The sequence below is a fragment of the Cervus elaphus genome, chromosome 22 (assembly GCF_910594005.1).
Source record: "Cervus elaphus chromosome 22, mCerEla1.1, whole genome shotgun sequence".
NCBI classification, from domain to species: domain Eukaryota; kingdom Metazoa; phylum Chordata; class Mammalia; order Artiodactyla; family Cervidae; genus Cervus; species Cervus elaphus.
Genome location: NC_057836.1, coordinates 9,107,585 through 9,127,722, shown reverse-complemented (window position 1 = coordinate 9,127,722; position 20,138 = coordinate 9,107,585). Strand labels below are relative to the sequence as shown.

The 20,138-nt window shown below is 59.8% G+C and overlaps 1 protein-coding gene across 5 annotated transcripts in view; it reads left to right on the top strand.

The window, feature by feature from the left end:
• The window catches only part of MGAT3 (beta-1,4-mannosyl-glycoprotein 4-beta-N-acetylglucosaminyltransferase), a 38,623-nt gene that overhangs the window by 5,857 nt on the left and 12,628 nt on the right, over nt 1-20,138 (top strand). The window contains exon 1 of one of the 5 annotated variants that reach the window (XM_043882164.1): nt 2,301-2,432. The exons of 1 other annotated variant lie outside the window; for it this stretch is intronic. The gene's annotated coding sequence lies outside the window, so the exon portion shown is untranslated. Of the gene's footprint in view, nt 1-2,300; nt 2,433-11,756; nt 11,998-15,938; nt 16,060-20,138 lie in introns of those variants that run through there. 3 more of the 5 variants (XM_043882163.1, XM_043882162.1, XM_043882167.1) reach the window with 3 other exon arrangements.

The following is a 20,138-nucleotide window of genomic DNA, read 5'->3' as shown; positions in this document are numbered from 1 at the left end:
GACCTGGAATTGAACCTTGGCCCCCTGCATTGAGAAAGCAGAGTCTTAGCCAATGAACCAACAGAGAAGTCTCAAGACATATTTTCAAGGTAGAATAGTTGAGATCTGGGGGAGGGGGGGGGAGGGGTAGTGACAGAGTAACTGAAGCAGGTGAGTCATGGAGATAATACATAAGGCACAGTATGGCTTCCCTGATGGGTCAGCAGGTAAGGAATCTGCCTGCAATGCAGGAGACACAGGAGACTTGCGTTTGATCTCTGGGTCAGGAAGAGCCGCTGGAGGAGGGCATGGTGACCCACTCCACTATTCTTGCCTGGGAAATCCGAAGGACAGAGGAGCCTGGTTACAGTCCACCGGGCAAGAAGAGTTAGACAAGACTGATCGACTAAAGTTCTTTTTTTTTTTTAAGAGTAGTGCCAGCTAGGAATGGTTTTTACATTTCCAAGTGGTTGGGGGAAAAATCAAAAGAATAATTAATGGTTTACCTTGAGTGTCCCTAAATAAAGTTTTCTTAGAACACAGCCATATCCATTCCTGTACACAATATCTGTGGTTGATTTTAAGCCACAATGGCAGAGTAGAGTAGTTGAGGCAGAGACCCTATGAGCAACAAAGCCTGAAATATTTACTATATCGCCCTTACAGACAATAGTTTGCTCATTTTGGGCTTAGAGGGAACTAACCGGCAGAGGTGAACAGCAGACAGTCTAGGTCACGAAGGCCTCCTTTTCTGCCTAAGAGCAAGTGGGAGCCATGAAGTGTTCAGGGAGGAGTGTGTCCTGCTCAAAGAAATGTTGGAGAAGGCTGACTCTGGCTGCTTAGCAAGAATAGACAAAGGTGGGCGAGGAGCACCTGAACCAGGAAGACCAGCAGGAGAGGGCTCCAAAGGCCCCTGGGGCTGCTCTCGAGAACCTTGAGGGCGCCTAGCCTGGAGGCAGCTCACTACCCTCCGGTGCCTTGGCCGCGGGTCCACAGCGATGCTGCCGCATACCCGGACCCGCTTTCACACATAGGCGGAAGTGATTGCTAGAGGGGCTCACGTGAGCGGAAGCCGGAAGCCCACGGCCCTGGAATGGCGGGAAGCACGTGGCGGCCACCTCAAGCCCAGTACAAAAGCAAGAGGAGCCAAGGTGTGAAATGGTGGGCGCTTGGAGAACCGCTGCTGGTTGTGCAGCAGGAGACGCAGGAGGTGGGCAGGACCGTTAGGCTTTGAGTGCCCGCTGAGGGGGACGAGATGGGGGTGGGGAGCAAAGGTCTTCACCGGGAGTCAGTGGGCCAGGCCTGGAATAGAGGAAGCACACAGTTGCATTGGTCATATGCCTGGATGGAGGGGGTCAGAAGGATACAGGCGGGCCAAGGCCCAAGGCCCACAGGCCAGTGTACATCGGCGATCTTCACAAACACACAGACATGTGTAGAAGCGGTCACAGGCCCTCAGCGATACACGCACCACAATACCAGGCCCTTTGCACACGGTCACAGCTGCGTGTACACATCATCGCAGCCACCCAGGACCAGGCACACACAGACCAGAAGACCCAGAGGCCTCTTTGCATGGTCACGGATGTGTGCACACAAACAAGATCCAGGTACACGCAGGCACAATGGCTGCGATCCACGCCCATGTACACACAGGAACAGACTCGGGTACACGCCGCAGGTCACCCAGAGCCATATATATGGCAAAACAGACACATGCATACACGCGCAACAGAATCGGACACGCAGACGTATGCACATGCTAGACACGCACACACTCTGACCCGCTCCGCCTCTCATCTCATACACACACACATACCCGCACAGGACGCACCGGGCCGTGGGTCGGCGCACGCACGGTCACAGGCAGGGTCGCGCGCGCCCGGGCGCGCGCGCGCGCACACACACACACACACACACACACACATTTGATCGCACACGCGGGAGGCGCAGAGCAGCGGCGGCCCGAGACTGCGGTCCTAGGCGTCCCCAGCCCCGCGCGGCGAGCGGAGCCCGGCTAGCGGCGGAGGGAAGGGGGCGCCGGTGGGGGCGGGGCGGGGGCCGGAGCCGCCGGAGCCCGGCGGGAGCGGCACCTCTGCGCGCAGCGCTCGGGCCTCGCCTCTGCATCCCCCGCCTGCCTCCGGTGGGGCCCTCCCCCGCCGGGGTCCGCTCGCCGGGTCCCCGCCGCGGCCCCCGGGTGCAGACAGGCGGCCGCGCCGAGCCCGTGGGACGGGTTGGAGGTGGGGGCGGGGGCGGCGGGGCGGGGATCGGGGCCGGGCCGGGGCCGCGCTGCCTGCGATGCCGGGCGCCCGCCGCAGTCGCCGCCGCCGGAGCCCGGGATGGGGCGAGAGGTTGCGGCGGACGCCAGCATCTCCCCGCCGGGGGCCCCGGGGGCCGCGGAGCCGCCGCCGCCGCTGCTGCTGCCGCCGCTGCTGAGACCCGGCGGGCGATGGGTGAGTTGACCCTGGCGTCCTGGGGGCCCGCGTTGCAGCCCCCCGCATGCCGGCTCTCCCGGCCCTGCGCCTCCTCCTCCGCGCTCGCTGCGCCCCCCGCCCCCGTCACAGCTCCCACAGCCCCCCTCCCCGAGCGTGACCTTTGGGGGCGGAGGCGGGAGCACTAGGCTGGGGGGTCTGGGTGGGGGCCGAGATGGGGGGCGGATGCTGGGGCGGCTACTCAGCTCTGGCACCCCCTCCCCCAACCCGGCTGCTCAGCTGAGCTTTCTGTGGCGGGGGAGGGCAAAGCCTCCTTCCCTCGACCCCCCTACCCCTACCCCCGGCCTGGGCAGGGTGCGTCCCGAGGCTCCGGGTTTGAGCTAGGCTTTGTGCATCGCGCCCCCGACAAACCTCCCGCGCGCCGCGAGGCTGGGGGTGGGAGGCCTCGGCTCCCGCCTTCCCCTACCCCCCCGACCCCGGGCTGCGGCGCGGCGGCGGCCGAGGCCCTGGCGCTGTCGGGGTGCTGGGCAGATGCGGAGGCCGGGATCAGACCGAGGGAGGTGCAGAAAGAACCCCAACCCTTTCTGGTGGGGGGGCTCCCGCTCTTTCCACCGCACTGCCCAGGGCGGGGGAGGGAACCTGGCTGGGGGAGGGTGCTATAAATATCTGCAAATAGTTCTGGAACCGGGGGTGGGGAGGGGACTGCACCTGGGTTGTATTGGGGGGGGGGGTGCCTGAGCTAGGGTGCCAGAGAGGCAGAGATGGGTCTCAGCCAGCCCTGGTGACCTGAGGTTGGGTGACTCTCTTTAGGCTCCAGGAGACTTCCTAGAAGTGGGCAGGACCACTGCCCCAGTGAGCTCTCTCTCTGGTCCCCCAGCCCGGGCTCTCTCTGGGTCCACATAGCACTCCACTCCTGGGCCACCAGCCCAGATCTGCCTCGATGGGGAAGACTTGTGTCACCTCCAGGGCAGTTACTAAAAATCCAGGCAATGGGCCAAGCCTGGAGATGGAAGGAAGAGCAAGACAAGTTCCTCCCCCCATCCCACCCCACTTCCCCCAATGCCCCACCGGGAGGAGCTGGCCATTCTGCAGGGTTATCAATGTTTCTGCCAGCTGAAGAGATAGACACAGGATCCTGGGAAAGTTTGAAAAGGGGCCCTCAGCCCCCTCTCCCCTTGGGGGAGAGGGAACTTGCTGGAAGACATAAAAGGAAGCTGGAAGGGTTTGCTTGGGAGAGATAGTGGAAAGGGTATTCTGGGCGGAGGGATGGATAAGGCAAGGCTCCAAGATGTGCTGAGTGTGCTGAGAGCTGGAGGTGGGGGACAGCCAAAGCCCTGCTGGGGGCTGACATGAGAAGCTACTGAAGAGAGGGGAGCCGAAGCTGGAGGAAAGGAAGGCCAGGTGGAGGTGAGGTGGTGGGCCACCCCAGGGAGCTGGCGTGAGGACAGCAAGGAGACCGGCTGGGATGGCACCGGCGGGCCCAGCTGACCCCCTTCTGCGGGTCTGCCCAGCGCCCTTGATGTGCTCAGGGCTACTTGACCCACATTGCTGATCACTTTCACTGAGATAGCCGGACCACCTTGGCCAGACAGCCTTCTGAACCTCAGTTTCCATGTGTGACAAATGGGGAGATTCCTTCACTCAGTTGTGGTGAGGACTGCATGAGATGCTGCGTCTACACGAACAGGTACACCCAGCACCTGAGACACACCTAGGAAATGGCTGGCAGCTCCATGGGTATTTTTACCTGTGAAACAGGGACACTGATTCCAGCTGGCAGGCCATGTCCACTTGATGGTGAGGATTCTGTGAGGGCTGGCTGTGACCAGGAGGAAGCTGAGGCTTGGGGGAGCTGAGTGTCGCTGTCTTCCTTCTCGGAGGAGACAAAAGTAGCAGTGAAGAGTGACCCGGGCAGGGGAGTCTGCACGGACAGCCTCTTCTTGCCTATGTAGACACCCACCACCTTCTGGCCCCCAGCCATGTCAATCAGGGGACTCTGCTCTGCTCCCCAAGGCCAATTTTTGTTCCCCAGGCCGGCACACAGTGCACCCCTTCCCAGCCAGCTCTCTAGTCTACCACATGGGAACAGGGCTCCCTTCCAGAAGTTTCTTCAGATATTCTGGCCAACAAGCATGATATCCTCCTGCGAGGGGTACTTTGCTGGGCAGCCTGGTGGAGAGGACACAGGCCTTGCCCGCCAGAGATTCGAATCAAATTGGGCAGCAGGTACCCCTGGACACGTGGGCACAGGTATCCACCGTCTGCCTAGCTCTGTGCTGGCAGCTTGCAGGTAGGGAACAGTCTCAATAACTGTGCCATGAGGCAGTGAAGTGCAGAAAGAGCAAAGATTCTAGATCCAGTGGCCCAGGTTCCAATTCTGATCCTGTCACTTCTTACCATGTGACAGTACTCTGTGCCTCAGTTTCCGTATCTCTAAAATGGGGAGACGCACACTATTCCTATTTGAAGAGCTTCGTTCAGTTTCCAGGGGGCTTTCGCTGCCCCCCTTCTAGAATGAGTCTCCCTGTTCACCCAGCTTGCCACAGTAGATGTGTGGTCCACTTTCCTGTTGTCTTCCCCTCTGTCTGTGAGTCCCTGTGGGCTGGGTCCTGCCTCTCTATACCCATTGCTTGGGCAGGGGGCAGTGGTCTGCTGGCTCGCCAATCAGCAGTGGTGGCCAGTTTCTGTAGTGGAAATCTTCCCAGCAGGACTGATTTTGAGCTGCCAACAGTTTAACAGTCTCACAGTGGGAGCCGGTACAGCACCCAGGCGTTCAGTAGGTGCTTAATAAATAACAGTAGAACAAGGAGGAGAGTCCCCAGGAGCTGTTGGTCAGATAGACTTGAGGAGCGGCCATGTGATACTGTAGCTGCGGGGGGCTTGTTGGAGGGCACTGGATAGGCTGAGAGTGGGGTGAGAGAGTACCCTGAATAAGTATCCACAGGGAGGAGGGCAGAGGGAATGGTGGGTATTCTCCTTCCCTCCACACCTCTGACCCTGCCTCTCTCCTCTCTAACCCCTTCTCCTCCCAGGGGCCCCCCCTTGACCTTGGCCTGGGCCTTAGCATAGAATGGCCCAGCTGGACCCCATGCTTTAGCCCAACAGAGCTCTGAAATGTGGTCCACACAGGCCCCAAACCTCAGATTCTATTCCTTTGCTTATGCTGTTCTCACTACCTGAATGTCTGTTCCTCCTTCTGTCCCCTGGCACTCTGTTACTCACCAAAAGCCTCCATGTGATGCCAGCATGTTTGTTATTGTGTGATCCTGACAGACGGTGAGCTCCATGGACCTACAGGAGCACAAATGAATGAGTGAATGAGTGAGTGAATGAATAAATGTGTGATTATCAGCCCAAGGGAGCATCCTTCCTCTTCCTTCCACCTATTCCTCCTCCTTCTCCATCCCTGATCAAGGACACTGAACCTCCAGTGGACAGCCTCACTTGCAGCAGAATGGTCACAAGGACCTTGCTTGTCCCCATCTCCCAGAAGGGAAAAGAGGCTTCAGGAAGGGGTGAGAACTTCCCAAGGACTGGAAGCAGGCCTGGGTGGGTGGAAGGGTAGTGGACCACCCTCGCATGGTCTAGAGTGGGCCGACAAGGGGCCCAAGGCCTTGCTTATAATCCAGAAAGTTAACAGGGAATACTTTTCCTTGCAATGCTGAAATTCCCCTGTTGGCTCACTTATTTTCATCTTTTCTATAAAAATAAAATCGGAACAATAGGAATCATTCACACACCTAATTACTCTGTTGTCTTATGAGTTTAGAGCTTATTTGGCTAAGACTTTGGTTCCCACTGAAGTGGGAATCCCGGGGGTGGGGTGGGGTGGGGTACGGGGTGAAGGCCAGGACAGAAGGTAGGAGTCTGTGCTGATGCTGGGGTCTCCTGAGGGCCCAGCCTCTGGCTACCCCTCTAGGCAGGCCAGGAATTTCCCAGAAGGAGCAGGCCAGGCGGTCTGAGGTCTGAGCTAGGGAGGGTGGCCAGAGGCTGTCTCTGAGATTCTGGATGCCAGAGACCCGAGATGGAGGACTTTCCAGTCATAATAATTTGCAGCTCTTTATCGAGCACTTACTACGTGCTGGGCGCTGGGCCAAAGCACTTTGTCTGCATTATCTCAGAGACACCTCCTAACTTCCCACGAGGTAGGTACTATTATTATCCCATTTGGCAATTCGAAGGGGCTGGAGACCCAGGGCCGGGAAGTGGCAGGGCTGGGATCCATCATATCCAGCCTGTAGGTCCCCAGCCTGTAGGATGGGTCTGCCTGTCCAGGCCCTTCCATCACCCAGAGGTGACTGCTCTCTGTGGCTCGGACGCCTTGGACTGCCGCCTCACCCCACCCCGCCCTCCAGGCCACCCTCTTGGGGGCCCTGGGGCTGCCTGCTTCCTGCTCATAGGCTGGGACCCTGCCTCAGGAGGGCCCGCTCAGCCTTGCCTGGGCACCAGGCGGATAGTATGGATTTTCCAGGCTCCCCGCCCTGTCCCACCGAGTCAGAATCCCACCCTGGCAGGGAGGGTTGGAAATCTATAGTTTTGCATCCCCTGGGGATTCTGAGGCCTGTGGACTTCAGGAACCACAGCTTGGCCCCATGAATTCCATGCTGCCTCACGAGACCCCTTCAGCCTCTGTGACTCAGCTGCCTCCTGTGTTCTCTCTGCCCCCACCCCCAGCTCTGCAACAACCACACTGTCCCACCCCTCCCATCCCTCCCTTCCCAAGCCCATTGCTTTTATCTCAGCATCTGCTGCCGCCACCTCCTCCAGGGAACAGGTCGCGGGCTGGGACCTGTATGGACCCCCCCAGAGTCCACACTTAGCACTTTAGACAAGCCCCTCGTGGCCGCCCTCCTCTTTTACTGGGGGCCTGGCACGCGGTCTGGCTGAATTGAGGTGACTGGGGAAGAAGGACCAAGTGGGGAGCTACCCATTAAGTGGGGGCACTGGCTCCTGGGCTGGGCACACAGGCACCCTCTGGGGGGCTGGCACCATGCCTCACAGGAGGAGGCACTTGAGAAGTATTTAAGTATTTGCTAAACGGTAATTCTGAGAGTGGAGGGTGAGGGCCACTTCCGGAAACAAGGCAGATTAGCCAGTTTAGGTGAATGATGGAGAAGGTGCCTTCCCGACCATCACCTGGGACTGTGCGTGTGTCGTAACTCATGTTTATGGCACGAATGGGAAGGAGATGCTGGTGCTTTCTGGCGTGATTTCGTTTCAGCATCTCAGGGGCGCCGCATCAGCTGCCCCACCCCGACCCAGGCTAGCAGCCCCGGGGCCGACTCCCCCTCTGGCCTGTACGGTGCTGTCCCTCTGTCTCCAAGTGCCCTTCCTCTCCTGACTCATCCATCCTATAAGATTCCTCCAGGAAGCCATGCGGCATTCCTACTACCCCAGATTCCTGTCTGTCTGTGTTCATGGGAGGAGACCCTTGCGCAGGGAGGTCTGTTGAGGGCCTGGTGGAGGGGGGATGCTAGTGGAGTGGAACAGAGAGGACTGGGTCGGGGGACTGGGGGGGAGGTCACCAGGGCCAGCCGTGGGGCTTGCTCTGCTGTTCCTTGTGTCCAGGTGGCAAAGGGAGGGGGTTACAGGAAAGATCAAGGGGCCTCCTGGCATGGCTCCTGGAAGCAACTGTGAAGCTCAGTCCAGCCAGGTGACGGTCACCTCAGCCTAGAGAGGGGGCCAGACTGAGGCCACCCATTTCACAGAGGGGACGTTGAGTCCCAGGGTGCTTGGCACTGACCCAGAGCTTTGTGGTCTGTAGGAGGAGTGCCCAGGACTGTGGGTTTGCAGCCCGCCCCTATTCCTTTCCCACGCTAGGGTGTTTCTCAGTGGGGTCCTGGTCAGGGGGTGGAGGAACAGGAGGCGAGGAGAGCAGAGTCCCCAGGGCTCAGGCCTGCCCTCTGGTCCTCTGGCGTGCAGACAAAGCTCCTTTGGAAAAATGCGTGTTGCCCCCAAACTGGTGGGAAATCCATGCCAATAGTTCATTCCAGCAAAAAGGTGCTCAGGAAAAAAGTCTACAAGAACTTAGGCTACATCGTTAGCCCAGGAGGGGCAGGTTGGTGAGTGGTATCATTCTGTCTCTTTCTCTGTGATGTCCAGATTCCCCAGAATGTATGAGAAACCTTTAGAACCAGGAAGGTGGAGTTAGGTTCTAAGAGAGATAAGAAAAGGGGCTGTGAGAACAGCCAGCTCCCCATTTGTTGGATTCTGGGGTCCCTGCTCGTGAATAGCCTCCAGGGAGGCTGGCTGTGGGGTCTCAGGGTAGGAGTTGCCCGGCCCCAGGGATGTCTCTCCGAACAGGTGCACTGGGGGCACACAGCATCCGTCTCTCTCATTCCTGGAAACTGGGTCAATGAGAGTCCAGGTCAGGGGGTACTGGGATGCCGTGCCCTGAGAATTCCGTCCACACGTCCGACCTCCTTCCTGTGGCCCCAGTCCAGCCTCTGCACCTCTTCCCCTGCACACCCCACATTCCCGCCTCAGGGCCGTTACTGTGCTGGACTCTTAACCCGGAAAGCCAGCCCACTCCACCCAGGTGTTGCCATTCACCTAGGAAGCCACCCCTGCCCCTTCCAACCAGAGGCGACCCCAGGGCTGCTGACATTACTGTCCCCCCAACCCCTGTGCCCAGTGGATTGACTGTCCCCTGACTGACCCCGTCTCTAAGTGCATTTCCGGCAGTCCTTCTGAGCCATAGTCAAGTTCTCCACCTGTGGTCATGGTCTTCCCAATGACAGCTGAGCCCCGATTCCCAGTGGGGACTCGATCTCTGTCTCCACCACGGCCCCTGACTCTGTCCTTGGTACAAAGCAGTCGTTCGTTTGTTTAGCACTTGCTCACCGGGTGTCTTCTCTGTGCCGGGGGCTGGGCTACATTCCAGGGCAGGGTGTGCTCATGTCTGTGTTTTTGTGCCTTTTTTTTTTTTTGGTGAGTTACCTGAGCACATACACAGCAGGAGCACCTCCATCATACGAAGGCATGTCCCTTAGGCTGTACCCGTGTGTGATCCCGTCAGCCCCCAGCATGCCTAGCTAATTCATTCAGCAAGCGTTTATTCAGTGCCCACAAGGAGGTGCCAGGCTATGACCCAGAAGCTGAGTGGCCCAAGGTCTCTGCCCTTGGGAAGTGCCTGTCTCGTGGGGCCATTACAGAGCGGGCTGGTGGGGAATGGAGGCCAGTAGGCATGGGGGGTGGTCAGGACAGCATCCTGGGGTGACAAGGAGAGGGGTGGGGAGGGGCATTCCTGCCAGGGCTGTGGGTGTGCTCCGCGATCCCGCCATGGCCCTGGGAGCCCGAGCGGGCCCTCCTTGCTGGTTTTGCTGTTCTAGGACCACGGAGCCCTGGACTGTGAGTGCTGCTGCTGGCACTAGGAGGAGGGCACAGTGCCCTGAAGAGGGAGTGTGTTGGCTGGAGAACCTGGGCTGCAGAACTTTATTTTTTTTTAAATTATTTATTTATTTTTGGCTGTACCGGGTCTTCGTTGCTCAAGGGTTTTCTCTAGTTGGGGCGCATGGGCTTCCCGTCGTGGTGGTGTCTTGCCGTGGAGCATCGCCTCTGGGCGCGCTGGCTTCAGCAGTTGCAGCACTCGGACTCAGTAGTTGTGCTGCACGGGCTTGGTTGCTCTACAGCCTGTGGAATCTTCCCGGACTGGGGATTGAACCCATGCCCCCTGCGTTGGCAGGTGGATTCTTATCCACTGTACCACCCGGGCAGTCTCTCCAGCTACATAACTTTCTATGAGAGGCAAGCCTTGGAACTAGAACCCAGAACACAGCACCCAGAAAGTAGGAACCCCCTCCCCCAATTCAGACCAGGGAAACTAGAAGATGGAACTTGGAGAGGGAACATGGAGCAGCAAACCTAGAATGCGGCCTGTTGGAATGTGGAATGCTGGTATGGGTCAAGCTGGAAGGTCATGTCTGTGCCCCCAGGGGTCAGTGGGAAACTGAGGTCCAGAGAGAATGGGGAGGCCCTTATCTTGGGGAGCAGTAATGGGCATGCACGTGGTCTCCGCTAAGCCAGTCCCTTCGTACGGCCTCCTTGGATGAGGCACGTCCGCTGTCTAAGCCCCGGTTTCCCTGTCTGTGAAGTGGGCTTGTGAAGATGAGCTAGGATGAAGCGCACCGCCTGGGAAGGGGACGCTGCTCTTGGTGCTCAGGGTCTCTCGGGAGGTTAGCGGAATTGCCGAGGCCGGGACCCCAGCTACCTGGCCCCTGGGATGACCTTCTCACCTGTGGTGACGGTTCTGTCCCTACTATTTCATTCCCTGTCTCCTGCCCCATGGTAGGCGGGAAATCTGAGCGCCAGCCTGTTCCAGAATGCTCCGTGGATCCAGTGGGCGGGAAGGACTAAGTCATTATTGGGCAAGAACAGATTGGTAGCACCCGTGAAATTAAGGAGCAGGGGCCCAGTGCCGGCAGCCCTGTGTGATATGCCCTCCAGTGGTGACGGCTTACGGAGAGTGCCTAGTGGGGACAGTCAGGTCCTGACCCAGGGATGCTGTAGCCCCTCGCAGGCCGGGTAGGACAGAGAAGAATCAGGGAGGGAAAAGAGAAAAGGCTCATTGTTTAGCCTCCAGGAGGCTCACCAGGTGCCCAGAGCCGCAGAGCCAAACAGCTGTGTACCTGCTCAGGACTGCACCCAGCAGGAGGTTAATTATGGTGCTCAGGTTCCCGGGTGGCAGGAGCTGCCGCCCGGGGCCAGGTGCAGCCCCCAAACCCTCCGGGGAGCCTGCAGGCAGCGTTACCAGCTTCCCTTTCACGCCGTGGCAGACAAGCCTGGAGAGAGTGGGAGTTTTGCTTGGGGTCGCAGAGCTGCAGAGCCAGGGCTCAAGCCCATTTCCTCCCTCAGCAGCAGCCGCTTGAGCACCCACTACTGTGTGCCAGGCCTGGATTGGGCACTGAGCACAGAGTGGTGAGCCATGGTGGGAAGGATCGTAACCTGCTCGAAGCGGTTGCTTCACTTCCCACCTTCCCGTCCCTCCTCACGGACAGCAGGCGTCACGCTGCTCAGAGCGTTCTGAGGATGGAGTCTCAGAACTGTGTCTCCCTTTACCACCAGCCCGTTGGAAGGGACCCTTAGGATGCACGTAGATGAGCCCCTTCACTGGGGCGTCCTGAGTGCGAGGTCACACCGAAGACAGAGCTAGGAGTTGCAGCCACCTTTCCAAGCCCCCGACCAGACCCGAGAGCCCAGCGGCACTAACTGAAAAGTACAGTGTGTGGATTTGGGGAGTGGGTGGGGGTCTTTCATTCATTCATTCTCCAAGCCTCTGTGTCAGGCGCTGGGCTGGAGCTGGGGACCCCGGGGTATTGGGGGGCCAGGCCAGGGTTGAGATGGCTCGGCTCTGTCCACAGGCTAGGGTCAGAGAGGCCTGGAGGGAGTCAAGTCCAGTTCAGCTGAACCCTCCCGAGTCCTGCGTGGGGCCGGGGGGTGTAAAATTACACAGAAACTTGGAGCCTCCTGAGAGGTCTGGACTTTATCCTGCGGGCCAGGCTGGGAGGGGCAGCGTCAGATGTGGCGCCTGCCTGGCCCCAGGGCACCTGGCTGAGAGCCCCCTAGGAAGGCCGCAGCTGCTGTCCAGGTGAGCGCTGGCAGTGGCACAGCCAGCAGGAGACGGGGCACAGGGTGAGGGTGGGGCTTGAGAGGTTCCAGGGCACGGAAGAGACCCGCCTTGGTCACCGGGGTGTGGGGTCAGCGAGAGGGAGGCTTTAGGGTGGCTCCTGGGGTCCTGGCATGGGCTCCTGGGTGGCAGCTCACATCACCAACGGGGCGCAGAAGGAGGCAAGTTGGTAACGGCCGTGGTTGTCCCCGTCCTCGGTGCCAGGCTCAGGTCACGGGTCATCGGCTCAGGTTGTTAGAACAACCATTGGAGCGAGTTCTTTGCGCCCTGTCTTGCGGCTGAGGGTGGCAGGCAGGCATGATGGGAACTGACTGTAAAGCCCAGGTCCCTGCCCTCCCTGCAGCCCGTCCCGGATCCCATGGGGTCTGCCCATCTGTGTCCCTCAGCCCAGCCGGCACTCGGGCCTCCTGCGTGCACAGCTGCACCCTGCCCGGCGCCCCCCCCACCCCCGCGCCGCGCCCGCCCTGTGCACGTGGGGAGGTGCCCGTAGGAAACCTTCCACTCCCACTGCCTAGGAACACAGGGACCAACCTCTGCCTGCGTCCTGTGCCTGGGCACCCCCACCACCCTGGGCATGGGCACCCTTTTACCCCCCGCCCCCAGCACAGGCACTCTCCCACCCCGACCTCCCAGGGTGCAACGCCTGGGACAGAGTTCCTCCAGCTGCAGCTTGACTCTCTTGCCCACCCAGCCAGTGCAAGAGAAAGCACGTGAGGACAGAGAAGGGGTGGGGCAGGCCCCCCCTCCCCTCCCCTCCCCTCCCCTCCCCCACTCAGGCCTTCTGGGCTGGAGATGGAGCTGAGAGGCTCGGAACTGAAGTGGCCCTTTGTACATTGTCCCTGGAGGATGGGCGAGCCTGAGCGGGAGGGGCTGGCACTGCTGGGGCTGCCTGCCTGGGAAGGATGGCGCTGATCTCGGCAGGGCTGGGGGCAGGGAAGGGGCAAGCGGAGAGCATCCTGCTAGGCGAGGGAGTGCACTGGTGGGCCGGGTGCCCCAGGCACCTCCAAGCCAATTGATACTTGCCACCGGGGAGTCTAGCATCACGTCTCATCCGGTTCCGGTCCTCACTCAGCAGCTGTTTGTGGAGCTCCTGCTCCAGGCCCGGGCTTTCCCTTAGGGAGTGGGGAGCAGCAGGGACGGGTGACTGTGGCCCATGGTGACCCTGCTCTCCTGTTGTTGACATTCCAAGCGAGCAGGGTGTGGGTGGGGGAGACAGACCACTAACACATAAACAAGGAGACAGATCACTTCCGCAGTGAGGAGTGTGTGGAGCCCATGACCGGGAGGGGACCACTGCTTTAGCTGGTTGGTCAGGAAGGTCCCCCTGAGCAGCAGCCGGCATGTGGAGATCCGAGGGAAGGGCATTCTGGGTGGAGGGAACAGTCAGGGCGAGGACCCCGAGGAAGGTGAGCCTGGGGTGCGGAAGGGATGGGAGGCAGGGACTGTGGCCGGAGTCACGTGGACGAGGGACGTGAGGTCAGCAAAGATGCAGGGACCAGATGGCCAGGACCTGTGGGTACAGAAAGGAGTTGGGATTTTATTCTGAGTGCAGTGAGCGTTCAGAGCAGGGGGATGTGGCCCGAAGGGGCCACTGCACAGTTCTGCAGTGACAGAACTGGTGGGGCTCAATGCCAAAGGAAAACCTAGGGCCCTTTGTTCACAAATTGAGAATTTCAAGAGAGGGGACTTCCCTGCCAGTCCAGTGGCTAGGACTCTGCACTTTCACTGCAGGGGGCATGGGTTCAATCCCTGGCTGGGAAGCTAAGATCCCACTTGCCCGGAGGTGGCCAAAACAAAAAAATTTCAAGATGAAAAAAGATATAGGCAAGAGGGAGACCAGTGAGGAGGACAAGGAGGAGGGGCCTTTTGGAGGGAAGTGCCAACTGGCCTACCAGCATCCCTGCCAGGCCAACCAGGCACACAGAGGGCATGTGGAGAGCGGGCATTGACCCCAGCCTGGAAGCTCCGCGGACTGGTCTCTCTCTTTGGGTGTTATCCTGTTTAATCCTCCTGGGGTGAGGGGCTGGGGTGGTCCCACATGGCAGATGAGGGACTCTGAGGTTCAGGGATATTAAGTGACCTGCCCAGGATCTCACAGGCGTTCGAAGGCACGGGGGCCAGATTTGAGAAGAGTGCCTCTGGAGTCTGGATTCCGGGCAGCTGCTGCCCGAATCGCAGTGCCCTGCCCCGCCTCCTGAGAGATGGGGCTGGGGGCATCTCCTACCGCGCTGGGCCTGGAAATGAGTTCCCGCTCTCATAGAGGCAGAAGGTGCTCAGCCCCGGCCTGACCGGCTTTGTTTCTCCTCGCTGTGAGCCTGATCTCTGTTCCACAGATGTGGACACTGAGGCGGGGTAGGGCCGTCTGCTCTGGCCACCCTCTCGCCTGACGGGCCAGGGCGGGTCATTTGGGTCTGGAAGGACAAGCAGCTGGGAGGTGGGCCAAGAGCTGCAGGCCCGAGATGCAGGGATCTCTGGGGGAGTCTCCTCCCACTGGCTTTGGTGGGCTTCATAAAGATGTGGGTAAACTCTGGGAGTGATGGACAGGGAGGCCTGGCGTGCTGCAATCCATGCAGTTGCAAAGAGTCGGACACGAATGAGCGACTGAACTGAACTGATAACGATATGAGCAATAGGCCTGCATGAGGCGGGCTTCTGTCCACATTCCGTGAAAGCTGGGCAGCATGTTCCTGTCCTATACTGGAAGGAGCTGGGTTCTTCTCCATCCTTCAATCAGAAGCTCTATTAATGATTAATAGTCCGCCTGAGTCATTATTGCAGGCCTGCGCTCCCCTCCCTGTTGCCTTGGCCCCACCCTGGCTGGACCCTGGCCTCCTCCCACCTTCCTCCCCGTTCCAGCACTGCATGGCACCCCGCCTCTCCCAGCCCGTCTCTCTCTGCAGAGAGAGCCCTTGGGCCGGCCCCGCACATGGGAATGTCCTCTCAACTCTCCTCACTCAGGTCTTCAGCCACCCGACTGGGTTGGGCTGTGGGGCAGACAGACAGAATGACAGGACGGTTCCCTCAGGCAGTTGGGGGCTCCTGAGCAGTCGGGGTTTGAAGCCCCCCCCGACCCGCGCTGAGAGATGAAGGCTAAGCTGGGGGGTGCGTGGGGGGTAGAAAGGAGCCCCGGGGTGTGGAAAGAGTGTTTAAAGACTTCTAACGCATCCCACCTCCAGCAGCACCAACGCTGGCAGTTCTGCCGGCCACACTTCTCCGGCGCCAGGGCCAGCTTCATGTCGTGACCCTCTCTGGAGGACCCTGGAGAGGGCCGCCGTTCCTAACACAGAGAACTAAGGCTCTGGCCCGCGATCGACTTGGACATGGAGCCAGGCAGTAGAGTAGCACGCTGATTTCTGATCCGCGGGCACCCTCAGCGAGTCAGGGCAGTATCAGTTCAGTCGCTCGGTCGTGTCCGACTCTCTGCGACCCCATGGACTGCAGCACGCCAGGCCTCCCTGTCCATCACCAACTCCCGGAGTTTACTCAGACTCACGTCCTTTGAGTCGGTCCTGGGAATCAGGGCAGGGTTCACAGTGACCTTCCACCCAGAGAGGGAGCAGGGGCAGGCCCCCAGAGGAGCTGGGCTTGCAGTTTCCCGAGTGCAGGGTACCAGTAGGCCCCTCACCTGCGAGATGGAAACCCCAGGTCCTCCACCTTCTCGGCCCCTGGCTCTGGGGAGCGGCTCTGTCAGGGTGGGGCTGCCTCGCCCTGCCCTGCCGCCCGGTTATCTGTTTGTACCTCAGTGGATGAGGAGACTGAGGCCCGGACAAGTGGGAGGAGGTGGAGCCAGGAAGTCACCCCCTGTGAAGGGCAGAGCTGGCGCCAGGCCAGGCCGAGGCGCTCATCACGTAGCCACCTACCTTCCTGCGGCCTGCGCGCGGCCTGCGGGGTGGGGACCGCCCTCAGGGAGGAAGCAGCTGCTGTCCGGCCGTGGGCGCTGGGCACTGGGTCGGGCAGCGCCTTGCAGCCGCTGGGACGGGATGCTGCCTCACCTGTGGCTTCCCACCCTGGGGTCCGGGACAGGTACCGGGTCAGGGGAGGGGAGGATGGGCCTGGGGGCTCTAGGGAGGGGCCAGGCAGAGAGCAAGGCAGGGGAGGGTGGCGGGGAGCGGAAAGCCCTAGGGTCCAGGTCGGACACTCTGCCGCCACTTAGAGGGGGGGTCAGGCTGGGCACTCCGACCCTGAACCTCTTTTTTCACCTGTGATGGCGCTGGTGGCTAATGACAGGATCCAATTGGAGCAAAAGTACTTAGTGTCCCTGCCAGAGGGCGGCTCTGGGATAGGCCTCAGGTGGGCCCGCTTCTTCCGCCCATATTGGCAACAGGCTGGTGGCGATGGCTGTGGGCAGAGGAGCCCGGGGGTCCCCAGGCCATGTGGTCAGGCCCAACTGGCAAACAGCAGGCAAACAGAAACCCCCGAGTGGGGGTGCAATTGTGTGGTTCCCTCACTGTCTGAGTTCCGGGCCAGTAGGACCAGGGAGAAGATAATGGGGAAGGTAGGGATAAAAAGAGAGGGTGTGGGCAGGGGGCAGCAAGAGTCAGGTCCTCTGAGAGGTTTCAGGCCCCCAGAGCTCCTGAGTCCAGGCCTGGCCTCAGAGGTTCCCCAACTTTTTGGAGCACCAGACCCCCTTCAAGCTACTGGAGACTGTAACATGGGACCCTGTTCAGGGTGATCTGTTCCATTGGAGTTGGATGAGGGGCTGGGAAAGGGCCCTGGGGCTCCCTCAGCCTTTCTCAGGAAACTCTAAGTTTTGTGAAATGTGTGTTTTGTTTTTTTTTTAATTTTTATTTATTATTTGGCTGTGCTGGGTCTTAGTTGTGGCACGAGAGATCTTTAGTTGTGGCATGCAAGCTCTTAGTTGTGACATGTGGGATCTAGTTCCCTGACCAGGGATCGAACCGGGTCCCCTGCATTGGGAAGTGCAGCGTCTTAGCCACTGGACCACCAGGGAAGTCCCTGAAATGCAGTTTGAAGTCAACGCAGGCCAACCTTGCAGAGCATCTCAGTGTGGGGTGGGAGGACTCACATTGTTACAGGGGAAGGGGAGGGAAGCTGCCAGTCGAGGGGGTTTGGGAGGGTGCAGCTGTCCTGGGTATGGGGCTCTGGTGGCTGGTCCAGGCACATGCCAGAGCCAGGGAGGACTGTGACCCACAGACTCAGGCCCACAGACTCCTGCTGGAGGCCCCTCCCCAGGTAAGGCTCAATGTGGCAGCCTAGCCTTTGTCCTGGAAATCCTGAGTAAGGAGTCGCAGAGGTGGTGTACGGGGCTCCACTTCCTCCCAGCTGGTGGCTTCTGGCAGAACTTTCCAAGGTTGATGGGAGGCTACCTCTGATCAATACTATCAGTTTCCTATAAATCCAGCATTTATAGGAAGTCAGGTCTCCTAATCCTTAAGTTTGGTCCTCCTGAGGGTACAGGTGTGAGGAACTCCACTTTGTATACCCTCTGGTTCTATTTTATTTATATAGTTTTGGCCGCGTGGCATGCGGGATCTTAGTTCCCAGACCAGGGATCGAACCCATGACCCCTGCCTTGGGAGCATGGAGTCTTAACCACTTAAGCCCACGAAGTCCTCCTCCGGTTCTATTTTAGACTGAAAGTTTTGCACATGCCTTGGGATTGCTGATCCAAGAGGGTGCTGATCAAGATGGGTGCCCAGGCTTCTGCCCTAGCCGCCCCCGAAGTGTGGGGAAGGTCTGTGCCACCCCTCGAGGCCCCGCACCCCTCCCCAGGCTTGGGGCCTCTGCTTTGCTGCCCCTGCGCTGGGGTTCCCAACACACTGGCTTCTGTGCCCTTGGCCCAGGGCCTGGACTGCTGTCCCCCGTCTGCGTGGTGGCTCCTTCTCGACCTTGGGTCTCTGCTGAAGGGTCCTCTCCTTGGGAGGCCCTCCCTGACACCTGGCATCCTCCGTTGGTTGGTTTTCTCATTTGTCCTCTGTCCCTCCCCTGGACTGAGCTCTATGAGGACCTCCCCCCCCAACCTGGCTCCCTGCTGCACCCCCGGCTCCATTGCCAGGAGCCAGTCTGCTCTCTCCACCCACCCCAGGGCAGGCAGAAGCACCAGGGGCCTGATGGTGGCCCTTACATCTCCCAAGGCCCTCTCACAGCCCCTGGGGGCCTTCCCTCCACCCTGCCCCTGCGCCCCCCCACCCCCACGGCTGCGTGGCTCTGCTGAAGGGAACAGACGCAGCCAGATCCTTGTGCCTGAAATTCCACCCTAGTGCGCCTCCCTCTGTTGTTCAGTCGCTCAGTCGTGTCTGACTCTTCCCTGCAGCACGCCAGGCTTCCCTGTCCTTCACTATCTCCTGGAGCTTGCTCAAACTCATGTCCCTGGTCAGTGATGCCATCAAACCATCTCATCCTCTGCTGCCCCCTTCTCCTGCCCTCAATGTTTCCCAGCATCGGGGTCTTTCCCAATGAGTCGGCTCTTTGCATCAGGTGGCCAAAGTATTGGCCAAAGCTTTTCCCTCTGGCTTGCCCCAAACACTCGCTGAATGTCTATCTGTCTGTCTGGGCCCCAGGCTGGGTGTGGGGAGCGCAGGCCCACCTGACTTAAGAGAACAGTGTGGGGCAGAGGTGGGCGAGGCAGGGGATGAGGCCTGTTGCTGCCAAGGGTGACAGACCCAAAGCAGGGGTTGCAGGAAATGGGACATCCCTGGTTCAGTGGCCCCCTGGTCATGTCCGGGGGCAGTTAGGGTTAGGGCTGGGGCACCTTGGGGGGTGCCTTGCTTTGGGAACACCTGTTCTCAGCACCCACAGAGCCCTTTCTGTGGGATGTTTGTAGGTCTCTGCATCCAGCCTCTCTCCTCATCCCCAGAGCCACCCTGGAGTCCCCGCTTCCACCTCAGAGGCCTCAGTGGTCTCCCTCCTCCCGTGACAGACGTTCCCCACGTGCCCCTCACCAGCTGTTGTCTCACACACACACCTCCTGTTGCAGGCACTTCAGATACGCAGACCCCTCACCACTGCCCCATGATGTGGCCATATCATCACTCCATTTCACTGGTGAGGAAGCTGAGGCCCAGGGAAGTGGCAAGGCCCTGCCATCTGGCTGCAGGGTCTGGATGCTGCCTCAGGTGGCCTCTGTGCAGATCCAGGCCTAGCCACCCCCTACCCCCACTCCCCCAGCTCAAGTCAGCCTGTGTCCCCGCCTGGCACAGACCAGGGGCACCAGCTGGTCCCTCACGGCTCTGCTCCCGCTCTTCCACCTTCCCAGACCTTCCCCAGGCCCTGCCTTCAGCCCCTTCTTGGTCCCGGCATGTCTGGGCTCCCCCAAGGGCAGCGTGCCTCCTCCGGCTGCCTCCCTCAGTCACCTAGTATTTAGCAGTTAGTGTTAGTCACTCAGACGTGTTTGACTCTTTGCAACCCCATGGAGTCCTCTGTCCATGGGATTCTCCAGGCAAGAATACTGGAGCGGGTAGCCATTCCCTTCTCCAGGGGATCTTCTCCACCCAGGGATGGAACCCAGGTCTCCCGCATTGCAGGCCGATTCTTCACCATCTGAGCCACCAGTCATTCCGTAGTTCTTAATCCAGGCCCACCCCCTGGAGCCAAGCCAGCAGAGAAAGCAGGGTCCAGAGCCTTGTGCCCAGGGAAGTGGCCTCGTGCGCCGTCTGGCTGGTCCAAGAACTGACTCCCGGTGTGGCTCTGCCTGGCCGTTCTGGGGCTCGGTTCCCTTATCTGTGGATGGGGAGAGCGGCAGCTATGCCCCATTCCCCCCACCGCCCCCCCCCCGCCCCAGGAAACAGGTTTTGCCAGGACATTCTGGTCACCTGGGCAGATGGAGTCCTTCCCTTGAGCCGATTCCCTCTCTCCAGGGGATTCCATGGGAGCAGAATTCCTGGGGACTGAGGGTCCTGGTGCACCAGACCCACCCTCAGCCATTCTTGTCCAGCCCAGGGCAGGACTCCCAAATCTGCAACCCCCACTGTGCTCCAGGTCTACCTGTTGGCACGTGCAGGATGCTCGGGGAGCCTCAGTCTTCCATCTCATCTTCATTCCCACAAGCCCTGGGTGGCGGAGTGAGTAGCTTAACCTCTCGAAGCCCCATGTTTCTTCATCTGTGAAATGGAGACCCATGTACCTTCCTTCAGGCTCGGCCC